The sequence below is a fragment of the Bubalus kerabau genome, chromosome 19, assembly GCF_029407905.1.
Source record: "Bubalus kerabau isolate K-KA32 ecotype Philippines breed swamp buffalo chromosome 19, PCC_UOA_SB_1v2, whole genome shotgun sequence".
Classification (NCBI taxonomy): Eukaryota; Metazoa; Chordata; class Mammalia; order Artiodactyla; family Bovidae; genus Bubalus; species Bubalus kerabau.
Genome location: NC_073642.1, coordinates 17,529,176 through 17,543,471, shown reverse-complemented (window position 1 = coordinate 17,543,471; position 14,296 = coordinate 17,529,176). Strand labels below are relative to the sequence as shown.

General features: G+C 45.3%; 1 long non-coding RNA gene across 1 annotated transcript in view; it reads right to left on the bottom strand.

Annotated features, from left to right (window-relative positions):
* Nucleotides 1-7,043: 7,043 nt before the first annotated feature.
* The window catches only part of LOC129634096 (uncharacterized), a 29,217-nt gene continuing 21,964 nt past the window's right edge, over nt 7,044-14,296 (bottom strand). The window contains exon 3 of the long non-coding RNA XR_008705419.1: nt 7,044-7,240. This is a non-coding gene — a long non-coding RNA (uncharacterized LOC129634096). The remainder of the gene's footprint in view (nt 7,241-14,296) is intronic.

Here is a 14,296-nt window from a genome sequence, read left to right as displayed (position 1 = left end):
AGGATATCATATGATATTTCTCCTCCTAGAGTCGACAGACTCTAGGTCCATCCATGGAAGTAGTAGTTTGTTTTTGCACCATTTGTTCTCTTTCACATTCTCCTCCTTCTGTTGTTGTTCAGTTGCCAAGTCGTGTCTGGCTCTTTGTGACCCTATGGACTGCAGCACTCCAGGCTCCTCTGTCCTCCACCGTCTCCCAGAGTTTGCTCAAATTCATGTCCATTGAGTCAGTGATGCCATCCAACCAGCTCATCCTCTGTCACCCCACTTCTCCTGCCCTCAATCTTTCCCAGCATCAGAGTCTTTTCCAATGAGTTGGATTTTTGCATCAGGTGGCCAAAGTACTGGAGCTTCAGCTTCAGCATCAGTCCTTCCTATGAATATTCAGGGTTGATTTCCTTTAGGATTGACTGGTTGGACCTCCTTGCAGTCCAAGAGACTCTCAAGAGTCTTCTCCAGCACCACAGTTCAAAAACATCAATTCTTCACTGCTCAGTCTTCTTTGTGGTCCAACTCTCACATCCACACATGACAACTGGAAAAACCATAGCTTTGACTATGGGCTTCCCTGGTGGCTCGGATGGTAAAGCATCTGTCTGCAGTGCGGGAGACCCGGGTTCAATCCCTGGGTTGGGAAGATCCCCTGGAGAAGGAAATGGCAACCCACTCCAGTACTCTTGCCTGGAAAATTCCATAGACTGAGGAGCCTGGTAGGCTACAGTTTATGGGGTCGCAAAGAGTCGGACACGACTGAGCTACTTCACTTTCACTTTCACTTTGACTATACGGACCTTTGTTGGCAAAGTAATGTCTCTGCTTTTTAGTATACTGTCTAGGCTTGTCATAGCTTTTCTTTGTGGCTGCAGTCACCATCCACAGTGATTTTGGAGACCAGGAAAATAAAATCTGTCACTGTTTCCACTTTTGCCCCATCTATTTGCCTTGAAGTGATGGAACTGGATGCCATGATCTTAGTTTTTTGAATGTTGAGTTCTAAGCCAGCTTTTTCACTCTCCTCTTTCACCTTCATCAAGAGGCTCTTTAATTCCTCTTTGCTTTTTGCCATTAAAGCAATATCATCTGCTTATCTGAGGTTGTTGATATTTCTCCCAGCAAACTTGATCCCAGGTTGTGCTTCACCCAGTCCAGCATTTCACGTGATGTACTCTGCATATAAAGCTAAATAAGCAGGGTGACAATACACAGCCTTGATGTACTTCTTTCCCAATTTTGAACTAGTCTGTTGTTCCATGTCCAGTTCTAATTGCTGCTTCTTGACCTGCATATGTTTCTCAGGATGCAGGTAAGGTGGTCTGATATTCTCATCTCTTTAAGAATTTTCCACAGTTTGTTGTTATGCAAAATCCTAAAAGATGATGCTGTGGAAGTGCTGCACTCAATATGCCAGTAAATTTGGAAATCTCGGCAGTGGCCACAGGACTGGAAAAGGTCAGTTTTCATCCCAATCCCAAAGGAAGGCAATGCCAAAGAATGTTCAAACTACCATAAATTAGCACTCATTTCACATTCTAGCAAGTTAATGCTCAAAATCCTTCAAGCTAGGCTTCAACAGTACATGAACCAAGAACTTCCAGATGTTCAAGCTGGATTTAGAAAAGGCAGAGGAACCAGAGATCAAATTGCCGACATCCACTGGATCCAAAAAACAGCAAGGGAATTCCAGAAAAACACTTACTTCTGCTTCACTGACTATGCTAAATCCTCCTTCTGTTACTCTTTCACATTGTGGAACTAATACCATCCTGAGTCCATTCTCCAAGGCTTGTATCTTGTCCCATGAGAATGCCTTCTCTTTGCATTTTCACTCTGTTCAAGTTATTTCTTCCTCTCCGTCTCCCAGGCCACTAATCTTCTCATTCAGTTTATCTTTTCAATTTCTTCATTGGCAAACTCTACTTTTTTTAGTGCCAAGAAGTCTTTTCCTGCTATACCTAAATCTCCTTTAGTGGGTTGAACAGTGTTCCCCAAATTTATACCCTCCCAGAACCTCGGAATGTGACCTGATTGGGAAATAGGGTCTTTGCAGATATAATTAGTTTGGATGAGTCATGCTGGATTAGGATGGGCCCTACTCCAAGAACTAGTGTCCTCATTAAAAGAGAGAGAGGGGACACAGAACAGAAAGCCATGTGACCGTGAAGGGAGAGAGCAGAATTATACATCCCAAACCCCAAAAGCCCCAAGATTGCCCGGAGCCACCAGAAGCTGAAGGGGCAAAGATGAATCCTCCTATATGGTCCTTCATAGAGAACACAGCCCTGCTGACACCTTGATTTTATTTTTTAATTACTTTTCAGTGGAGTATAGTTGCTTTACAATGTTGTGCTACTTTCTGCTGTACAGCAAAGTGAATCAGTTATACGTATACATACATCCCCTCTTTTTTTTATTTCCTTCCCATTTAGGTCACCACAGAGCACTGAGTTCAGTTCCCTGTGCTATACAGTAGGTTCTCATTAGTTATCTATTTTATACACGGTATCAATAGTTTATATATGTCCATCTCAGTCTTCCAATTCATCCCACCCCTCCTTTCCCCCTTGGTAGCCATACATTTTATTCTCTACATTGGTGTCTCTACCTCTGTTTTGCAAATAAGATCATTTATACCATTTTTCTGGGCTTCCCAGGTGGTGCTAAAGAGCTTGCCTGCCAATGCGGGAGCAAAGATGCAGGTTCAATCCCTGGGTTGGGAAGATCCCCTGGAGGAGGGCGTGGCAACCCACTCCAGTATTCTTTCCTGGAGAATCCCATGGATAGAGGAACCTGGTGGGCTACAGTTCATAGGGATGCAGAGAGTCAGACATGAATGAAGAGACTTAACATGCATACACACCATTTTTCTAGATTCTGCATATATGCATTAACATACAGCATTTGTTTTTCTCTTTCTAATTTACTTTTTGCCATGAAATGATGGGACCAGATGCCATGATCTTAGTTTTCTGAATGTTGAGCTTTAAGCCAACTTTTACACTTCATGGCAAATAGATGGGGAAACAGTGGAAACAGTGGCTGACTTTATTTTTCTGGGCTCCAAAATCACTGCAGATGGTGACTGCAGCCGTGAAATTAAAAGACGCTTACTCCTTGGAAGGGTATGACCAACCTAGACAGCATATTCAAAAGCAGAGACATTACTTTGCCAACAAAGGTCCATCTAGTCATGGCTATGGTTTTTCCAGTGGTCATGTATGGATGTGAGAGTTGGACTATAAAGAAAGCTGAGCACCGAAGAATGGATGCTTTTGAACTGTGGTGTTGGAGAAGACTCTTGAGAGTCCCCTGGACTGCAAGGAGATCCAACCAGTCCATCCTAAAGGAGATCAGTCTTGAGTGTTCATTGGTAGGACTGATGTTGAAGCTGAAACTCCAATACTTTGGCCACCTGATGCAAAAAGCCGACTCATTTGAAAAGACCCTGATGTTGGGAAAGATTGAGGGCAGGAGGAGAAGGGGATGACCGAGGATGAGATGGTTGGATAGCATCACCAACTCAGTGGTCATGGGTTTGGGTGGACTCTGGGAGTTGGTGATAGACAGGGAGGCCTGGTGTGCTGTGGTTCATGGGGTCACAGAGAATCGGACACAACTGAGTGACTGAACTCAATTTACTTTACTGTGTATGACAGTCTCTAGGTCCATCCATATCTCTACAAAAGACCCAATTTCATTCCTTATTATGACTGAGTAATATTCTATTGTACATATGTACCACATCTTTATCCATTCCTCTGTTGATGGACAGTTAGGTTGCTTCCATGTCTTGAGTATTGTAAATAGTGCTGCAGTGAACATTGGGGTGCATGTGTCTTTTTGAATTATGGTTTTCTCTGGGTATATGCCCAGGAGTTGTGATGTGAGCATGCATGTGAGTGCTAAGTCACTTCAGTCATGTCCAGTTCTTTGCAACCACATGGACTGTAGCCCACCAGGCTTCTCTGTCCATGGGATTTCCCAGGCAATAATACTGGAGCCATGCACTTCTCCAGGGAATCTTTCCAACACAGGGATCGAACCTGCATGTCTTACATCTCCTGCAATGTCAGGTAGATTCTTTACCTCTACACCTTGATTTTAAACTTCTGGCTTCCAGAGCTCTGAGAACAAATTTCTATTATTTCAAGCCACCATATTTATGTTCATTTCTTAGTTCAGCCATCACAAACTACTACACTTGGTCGTCATTTTTGCTGAAATTGTCTTTCCCAGTCTCTTCTGTTTCAAAAGCCTCTACTGTTTGTTTTGCAGAGCCCTTCCTCCCAGTTCCTGGGTTCCTTTGCCTATGCTTTTATTTTCCTCCACTGCTCACAGGGTCTAAGTCAGAGCTGCGGCAGAGCCCTGAACAGAGGCACCCCTGAGAGATGGGTGCATATGTCGGCCAGTGTCTGACAAGGCAGGCCAGGTTGGCACTCATTCAACATCAAGGTCAGAGAGAACTCTGTGCCCATGACCTTACCAGGAACAGAAATATCAGAGGACTTCCCTGGTGGTTCAGTGGATAAGACTCTTCAGTCCCAGTGCAGTGGGCCCAGGTTCTATCCCTGATCAGGGAACTAAGATCCCACATGTTGCAACTAAGCCCACACACTGCAACTACTGAGACCCTGAGCTCTAGAACCCATGAACCTCAACATAGAGGGCTGAAACGAAGACCCAGTGCAGACTGTGTTCAGTCTCTGTGGACCTGCCTATTTTGGACATGTCATAGAAATGGAATCACAGAATGTGATCTTTTGTATCTGGCTGCTTTGACTTAGCATGATATGTTTGAGGTTCGTCCACACTGTGGCATGTATTAGTATTTCATTCCTTTTTGTGGCTGTGTAACATTCCCTGGCATAGACAGATCACGTGTTTAGCCATTCGTCCACTGATGGGCATTTGGGCTGCCTCCGCCTTTTGACTCTTGTGAGTAGTGCTGCTATGAACCTGGGGGTACATGTATGTGTTTGAGTTCCAGTTTCCTTGTTTTCCCAGGTGACACCAGTTGTGATGAACCCACCTGCCAGTGCAGGAGATCCATCTGAGTTGGGAAGATCCTGTGGAGGAGGGAACCCACTCCAGTATTCTTGCCTGGAGAACCCCATGGACAGAGGAGCCTGGACACCACTGAGTGGCTGAGCACACATCCCATGTTTTCAGGTGTAGACCCAGGAGTGGAACTGCAGGACTTTCCATTTTAAAACCAGAAAAGTGGGACTTCCCTGGTGGTTCAATGGTCAAGACTCCAAGCTCCCAATGCAGAGGTGGTGGTGGTTTAGTCGCTAAGTCCTGTCCGACTCTTGAGACCCCATGGGCTGCACCCTGCCACGCTCCTCTGTCCATGGGATTCTCCAGGCAAAAATACTGGTGTGGGTAGCCCTTTCCTTCTCCAGGGAAACTTCCAGACCCAGGGTTCAAATCCCAGTCTCCTGCATCACAGGTGGATTTTTTACCAACTGAGCTACCAGGGAAGCCCTCCAGTGCAGAAGGCCTGGGTTCAACCCCTGGTCAGGGAACTAGATCCCACACCCACATTGCAAGCAGATTCTTTACAGTCTGAGCCACCAGGGAAGTCCCATGCTAGAACTAAGACCCAGCAATGACAAATTAAAAAAAAAAAAGATTTAAATAAATAAAACCAGGAAAGTCTCAGGCAAACCAGGATAAGCCAGTCACCTAGCAGTGTTGAGCATCAGAATACTAGGTACTCAGATACAAAGGTGCTTCTCCGGTGGCTCAGACGGTAAAGAATCTGCCTGTAATGCAGGAGACCCAGATTCAGTCCCTGAGCTGGTAAGATCCCCTAAAGAAGGGCATGGCAACCCACTCCAGTATTCTTGCCTGGAGAATCCCCATGGACAGAGGAGCCTGGTGGGCTACAGTCCATGGGGTCACAAAGAGTTGGACATGAATGTGCAACTAACATTTTTGCTTTCAGATGCAAAGAGAAAAAAGGAAGTGCAGTCTGGAAGGAGACACCTGAACAGATTATCCCGATCCAGGGTCAGTAGAGTTGAGAGAAAACCCAGAGAAGAGGCATCTGGCCCAGCAAAGAGTGAGTGCAGAAGAGAAGGATCTGATCTGGAAAATCCTTCTCGAAAGAACAAGATCTAGCCCAGCCCTCAGGGACTAACAAGTAGGTTGGGGAGATGCTCAGACAGAGATTAACAAATGCTAAAATAGAGATCTGCCTGATTATTTTGCAACCCCATGGACTGTAGCCCACCAGGCTCCTCTGTCCATGGGATTTTCCAGGCAGGAATACTGGACTGGGTAGCCATGCCCTCCTCCAGGGGATCTTCCCAACCCAGGGATTGAACACTTGTCTCCTGCATTGGCAGACGGATTCTTTACCTCTGAGCCACCAGGGAAGCTCTCTAGAGGGGCACAGGGGTGAAAAGAGGGGAACATTGGAGGGTCAAGAAGCTTTACAGAGCAGAGGCACCTTGGCTGACTTTGGAAGCACAAACAGGAGTCAACCTGATGCAGAATGGAGGGAATTGTAGATGGCATGAAGGATGTGCTCAGAGACACAGAAGCAGGGCAGAAAAGGCCTTCCGTTACGCATTTCAGGGAAATGAATGTCCCACTCCCGAGGATTTAAGCAAAAGACCTTGCAGCTGTAATGTGATGCCAAAAACCACGATTTCTCCCACAAATTACACGGTGCCATCGAGACTCGAAGGTTCCATGGCAAGGAGCCGTGAAAACTGTGCTCATCAGAGGATGGGCTGCAAAGTTGGATTTTAGCCTAATTTAAACAGGTTCCAAAAGGACCACTGGCCTGAGCCAAGATATCGTTTTCTGCTAGCAAAGTCCTATCCGTTAATATTTCGTCTAATTGGTAAGATAAAAAAAAGCCCATTGCTGGACTCCCTGGTGGTCCAGTTGTTTAGACTCCATGCTTCCAGTGCAGGGGGCAGGGGTTCAATCCTTGGTTAGGGAACTAAGATCCCTCACAGAATGGCCAAAATTTAAAAAAAAAAAAAAAAAAACCATTGCTTTTTCTAATATTATAATTACTTTGGTCACTAATTTCTAAGATGGGGCCCTATAAGTATCATGAAGGACTCAAGGTAATAATGAAAATTGTCCTCGTGTGTGGGCTGCTCTTGAGCTGACTGGTTGGTCATGGGCTTGTCCCTCATAGAAACAAACCCGACGTTTATCTCCATCTGCGGCATCTTCAAAAACTGTGCCTCTGGCCTCTCAGGATGTAATCACCATTGGGGATCTGAGGGAACAAAATAAAACTTTTGATACTGAGCAGGACCCTGTGGGGCTCCCAGGCACAATGGCTTTCTGTGTCCCCCATCCCTTTGATTTCAGGAAACAACCTTCATTCAGCCTCCGTGACCTTCCCTGGGTTCCAACAGGCAGATTCAAGCAGTTGTTAATGAGGAAAGGGAGGGGATGTGAGACCAGGGAGAAACAGTCAAGAGGAGCCTTGGGGCAGGATCCTGGTTCCTCATCAATGGATACACATAACAATATCTTTGAGTTGTTCTTCAGATACTGAAACCCCCTCCAGGTGGGAGAAGTTGATGATTAATGATGATAGGCTGCCCACCAGCCTGTAGACCTCAGACCAATTGTATATGAAGGTTGATAATGATGACTCCTCACCACCAATTCATCAGAAGAATATCCATGAGCTGATCACATCCTCTTTAGACAATTGCTATAAATATTCTCATTATCGTCACAGTTTTGAGGATATTAGCCCGCCATGGCTCCCTTTTCCTGGCAAAGCAATAAAGCTATCCTCTTCTTCACCCAAAAGTCTGTCTCCAAGGTCCAATTCAGTACTGATTTATAAAGTAGCTGAGTATGCTAGCCAATATACCACTGGTTTAGTTTTTGCATGTTTGAGTTTATTGATACATTATAAATTTTATAAAGCATACACAAAAAGTAAAAATGTTAAAGTATGAAATGGGACAGAGATCTAATTCAAAGTTCTATGATTTCCTTCTTTCCCTCTAAAGACTTGTTTTACAAACATGGCTCTAGATGCATTCAAACCAGATGCTATCCTCCAAGATTCCATTTTCTCTCCCTTTAAAAGCTGGGGTGATCTCTGACATGCCAATAATCAGCTGAAATCAGGTGCCAGGATTTCAGAAGTTGGTTTCTTTTGCTTTCTTTCTCTGGTCCTGTCCTTTCCTCTTCCGAGGACCCCTCCTGAACTGAGTTCTGCCTCTCAACAAGCAGCCCAGTTTAGGGCCCCTCATTCTTTCTGCATTCCTGGGGGGATGCCTGCAGGCAACAACTTCCTCTGAAGTCAGACCACATCCTCCCGTTGCCGAAGAAATGCGAAAACCTGCAGCTGTTTCCTTCCACTGGCAACCCTGTAAAGAGTAATAGAACAGCCTTGCAGTCCCGAGGCTCACTGGTGAAGGGCACAGCGTCCCCTTGATAGACTGGCAGTGGGAATCAGCAGGCCATTCGTCGCTCTCATACCACATTAGCAAGGCCTGGATTAGGTCTGAAAACCCTGATGTCCTCACATAGCAGGTGGATTTGTTTATTATGAGTCCTGTCCTGCCCAAGAAGAAATTTGACACAGAGTAGCTTCCCACTGTCCTGGAGCCTGCACAAAATATGCCTGCCATGAACTGAGGAGCCACCAAATGGCCAGAATGGGGCCCTGGTTTCCAGTCACTTCACCCACTTCTGAGTCACGGAGTTCCAAAGGGCACAGCTGGGAGGAAGGTATTGACCTCCAAGTCCACTGACGTTTCATGAGCAGGAATCACCGAGTGACAGGCTTGAGTGAGCTTGGGGTTTGAATACAGACTGGCTTAGGTTGGATTCCTGGCTTGGCCACTTACTGTAATTGTTATTGTTGCTCAGTCACTAAGGCATGTCCGACTCTTTGTGACCCCGTGGACTGCAGCACACCAGGCTCCCCTGTCCTTCATTATTTCCCAGAGTTTGCTCAAACTCATGTCCACTGAGTTGGTAATGCCATCCAAACATCTCATTCTCTGTTGTCCACTTCTCCTCCTGCCCTCAATCTTTCCCAGCATCAGGGTCTTTTCCAATGAGTTGGCTTTTTGCATCAGGTGGCCAAAGTACTGGAGCTTCAGCTTCAGCATCAGTCCTTCCTATGAATATTCAGGGTCGATTTCCTTTAGGGTTGACTAGATTGATCTCCTTGCTGTCCAAGGGACTCTCAATAGTCTTCTCCAGAACCATAGTTCAAAAACATCAATTCTTTGGTGTTCAGTCTTCTTTATGGTCCAACTCTCACATCCACACATGAGTACCTACTATGATAGTTCTACTAGTTTTCTAGGGCAGTCACGACAAAGTCCCAGAAACAACAGAAATGGATTCTCTCACAGTTCTGGAGACTGGAGGTCTGCTATGAAGGTGCTGGTGGACAATGCTCCCTTCAAAACTCTGGGCCAGGGTGGACTCCTTCTACCCTCTTCAAGTTCCTGGTAGCTCAGGAGGCCTTTGGCCCAGGGAGGCAAAAGTCCAGACTGTCTCCATCTGCACACGAATGTCTTCTCTCTGTGTCTGTGTCCAGGACAACTATGACCTTGAATTTAGAGCTCACTCTACTTCAGGACTTCCCCAATGGCTCAAGTAGTAGAGAATCTGCCTGCAATGCAGGAGACGCAGAAGATGTGTGTTCGATCCCTGAATTGGGAAGATCTCCTGGAGGAAGAAATAGCAACCCACTCCAGTATTCTTACCTGGAGAATCCCATGGATAGAGGAGCCTGAGGGGCTACAGTCCACAGGGTCACAAGAGAGATAAACACAACTGAGCACGCACACCTCACACCTTCTACTTCAGGGGAGCCCCGTCTTAACTAATTATATCTGCATGACCCTATTTCCAAACAGTGTAACACTTGAGGTACTGGGGGAGGTAGGGGCGCATATCTAGGGCGTCAGCATGTGCTTTTGAGGGGGTGAAATTCAACCCCCAATGCTGAGTGACTTCAATTAACTTGATTAACCTCTCTGAGCCTCAGTTTTCTTAGCTTAAGGAAACGGTGCTGTGACCCACTTCCCACAGCTGCTGTAACGCTCTGCTAGGATTCATGGGGAAGCTTCTGGTGGACACTCAGTGAGCCTAGTTCCTCTTTCCTCTTCCTTCATGCCTGGCAACCTCCCCCTCTTGACTCATCTCTTCCCCATATTGGGGAAATGTTTGTCCTCTATTCAGAGATCACCTGTCTGCCTGCTGAGCCATGGAATCAGCTATAGGCATAATGTAATCACAGCCAAAAAAGAGGCAGGGGATTTCCATGGTGGTCCAGTGGTTAAGAATCTGCCTTCCAGCGCAGGGAACATGGGTTCAATCCCTGATTGCGGAACTAATCAGTGCCCCATGTGGCACTGGGCAACTAAGCCCATGAACAGCCGCTACTGAGCCCGCACACAGAGAGAAACCTGCACGCTGCAACCAAGATCCGACGTAGCCAAATACATAAATAAGTATTTAAAAGGAAAAAGAAAAGACACAATGAAATGACTTGCATGTCAATCTAGTCTGGGAATGGGTGGGCTTGGTGTGCTCAGCATTGAAAAATCGTAAGGTTCAGAGGACAATTTGGCAATATTCTAATTAAAAGTTAAAATGCCTATGCTCTTTGGACAGTCATTCTATTTCTTGATATTCACCCTAAACAGCTGGTCTATGTGAAAAGGGTATTCATGACAGCATTGTTTATCAAAGCAATAGACTGAAAGCAGCCTATATTTTATGGTCCTTCCATGCCATAAAATACTATGTAGTCATTAAAAACAAACGAGGCAACTCTCTGTATGCTGATATAGAATGACCCCCAAGATAAAATTTTAAGTGAAAAGCATGGTTTGAGGAAAGAAGAATGAATAAGCAGAACACAGAGGGTTTTAAAGGCACTGAAATACTTTGTATGATACTATAATGATGGATATATGTCATTTATACATTTGTGCAGACCCACTGTTGTGTTGTAAGAACTTATGGAAAAACCTGAATGAACTTTTTGGCCAACACAATACTTAGGTAGTTGAGACGAGAGCAGAAGGAGGGATGGGGGACAGGTGAGAGAAGGGACCACAGACCCGGCTCACAGCCAGGGCACAGAGGGCAGACACGGCAGGGACAGCTGAGGCTCCTGGGCATGGTGGCATCGTCAGCCTCCACGGGCGCATATACCTTAGTGCCTACTGGAGAGGGCAAGGCTATAGAGAGAGTGTATTCCCCCAAAAGGCCAGGAAGAAAAGAAAGCCAAGGAGCTGACAACTAAAACACCCTCCAGTCCATGCACATGGAATGTCCCATTCCCTCAGGTTCTTGCCAGGTGACTGGTTAATTTGATAAACTAATTGAGACGCACAATTGGACATTATTTCATGAACACCTCATGGGGACACAGAGAAGGTTTCCTCTTGAATCGACTTGACATTGCAGTATTAATAGCTCTTAATTGTTTAATTTATTCATCCTTCCCAGGGGTGACTGCCTGTTAACCGGCACTTCAGACACTCAAAGGAATGCGTGTCTATGGGAAGTTATTTCAGGACTGTGACAGGATGAGAGAGGAGAGCTATTTGGGACGGAAGACCTTCTCCATACCCTTCAAATCCCATGACAAAAGGGATTATGCATTTCACCCATCTTTCATCTCAGGTCGTCCCCGGAATAAGACTGAGGACCATTTCAAGGAAATAAAAGCAACTTGGAATGGAATCTGCCAGTGTCTGTTCTCTGCCTACTCAAGCTCAGTCTCTTCAGTCTTGTCCAGCCCTTCACAACCCCATGGACTATAGCCCTCCAGGTTCCTCTGGCCATGGGATTATCCTGGCAAGAATACTGGAGTGGGTTGACATTTTCTACTGCAGAGGATCTTCCAGACCCAGAGATCAAACTCATGTCTCCTGCTTTGGCAGGCAGATTCTTTACCACTGAGCCACACTAGGGTTAAACAAAACCCCAGTGTCACCAAAAAGGCTCAACAGAGCACCGTCGACTTGGGATCTGTCCATCAGACATATCCCACTGGCATCATTCACCAGCCGTAACATGTCAGGTCTGTAAAGAAATAGTTGCTGAGTCCTGAGAGAATCAACATTTAACACATGGCATTGCAAGGACCCAGGAGCACCTCTTTTTCTCCCTTGAGTATGAATTTGTAAGAACTTCTCCAACCCAAGACACAAAAAGAACTATTAGCCGCTTTTCAAGGACAAAGAACATTCCTCGATGTTGCCCCAGACAATGAAGATCTCAGCCAGTCTAGTGTTATTTTCCATGATCACCCACCATTCAGTAAAGCTTACCAACCCTCTTAGTGACTGGCTTCTTTTAGTATTCAAGGTACAGAAACTCTGCGTGCCTCTCAATTGCCCTGGTGCAATTATTGTATTGATTTGATGCAACATTAGTTCCACATTGAAAGTGGTGTATGTTTTTAAATTTGCAATTAAATCAAATGACGCCTCTTTGCTAAGAATGGTTGACACTTGTTCATATGCTGCTGCGAGCAGTGAAGGTAACTTTTATTTAGCATCAGAAAGCATGCGGGGAGGGAGAGCTTGAAATTTTCAAGCAACTCCATTTCTTGCCTGGCTCTTCAGCCTAGTTAAAACAAAAAAAATCAAGCTACTTACCCATTTGTTGTAAAAATGGTACATGTGAGAACTACTGTGTTATAGGGATAATCTGCAGAAGTCACTGAGCAAGCAACATTGAAAGGATAATGTCAGGGGATGAATGTTTGTGCCTTCCCCCCAAATTCACATGGTGAAGCCCTAACTCTTTGGAGTATTTGGAGGTGACGCCTTTGGGAGATAATCAAGAATAGACGAGGTCATGAGAATGGGCCGCTCATGATGGGCTTGATGTTCATGTAAAGCAAGAAAGAGAGAGCGATCTCTCCACATCCACAGTACAAGAACGCAGCTGTCTTCAAGACAGGAAGAGAGTCCTCACCAAGGATGGAATCTGCCAGCACCTTGGTCTTGGGCTTCCCAGCCTCCATGACTGTGAGAAAATGTCTTTTATTTAAGCCATCCAATCCACAGTATTTTGCTGTATCATCCCAAGCTGTTGAAGAAAGATTAAAAACTGGGAGCCTCAAGAACAATTGGTGATTTTTGTCTCATCTTCCTTTCTGGATGATCTCTACGTACTTGACCCACTCAATTTCTTTCCAATCTCTAATATGGCTCTGATATGTGTACAGTTAATTATTAATTATTCAGGCCATAGGGGACCAGGAAAAGTCAGGGCAATTAAATTTGTTTAAATTTTAAAATGATATTAACACCCAACAGTCTCTTCCTACCAAGTGACCACTAGGAAAATGGTCAAGAAAAGAGCAAGAAAACATGAAAGGGAAAGGGAACAGTATGCTATGACTTAAACTGTTAAATGTTAGGGCTTCCCTGGTGCCTCAGGTGGTAAAGAATCTGCCTGCAATGCAGGAGACCCAGGTTTTATCCCTGGGTTGAGCAGATCCCCTGAAGAAGGAAATGGCTACCCACTCCAGTTGTGCTCCCTCAAAAAAAGATACGTAGAAGTTCTAATCCTCAGCAACTCAGAACATGACCTTATTTGGAAACTGGGTCTTTACAGCAGTAATCAAAATGAGATCATGGCAATAGATCATCATAATACAAAATGACTGATGTGCCTATAAAAAGGGGAAACTGGACTCACATGGGGGAGACAATTGAAGACACAGGGAGAACAGCCATATGACTGAAGAGATACATCTCTCAGCCAAAAATGCTAAGGATTTCCAGAAAATGCCAGAAGCACCTAGGAAGGATTCTTCTTCTAGAGCCATCAGAGAGAATGGCCCTGCCAGCACCTTGATTTTGGACTTCTAACCTCCAGAACTGTGAGACAATACATTTCTGTCTTTTTTAAAAGTTTATTTATTTATGGCTAGCTGGGTCTTCGTTGCTGTGCAAGAGCCTTCTCTAGCTGTAGTGTGTCGGGGACACTCTCCAGTTGTGGCATGCAGGCTTCTCATTGTGGGAACTTCTCTTGTTGCGGAGCATGGGCTCTAGAGCTCAAGGGCTTCAGGACTTGCAGCTCAGGGGCTTAGTTGCCCCACGGCATGTGGAATCTTAGTTCCGGGACCAAGGATTGAACCCATGTCCCCTGCACTGGCAGGTGGATTCTTAACCTCTAGACTACCAGAGAAGTCTCAATTTCTGTCTTTTCAAGTCACCTAGTTTTGGGTACTTTCTATTGGCAGCCCTGGGAAATGAATATACTATCATATAAAATATGTGCATTAATTGTAGGGCCTACCCTAATTTCTGAAAAG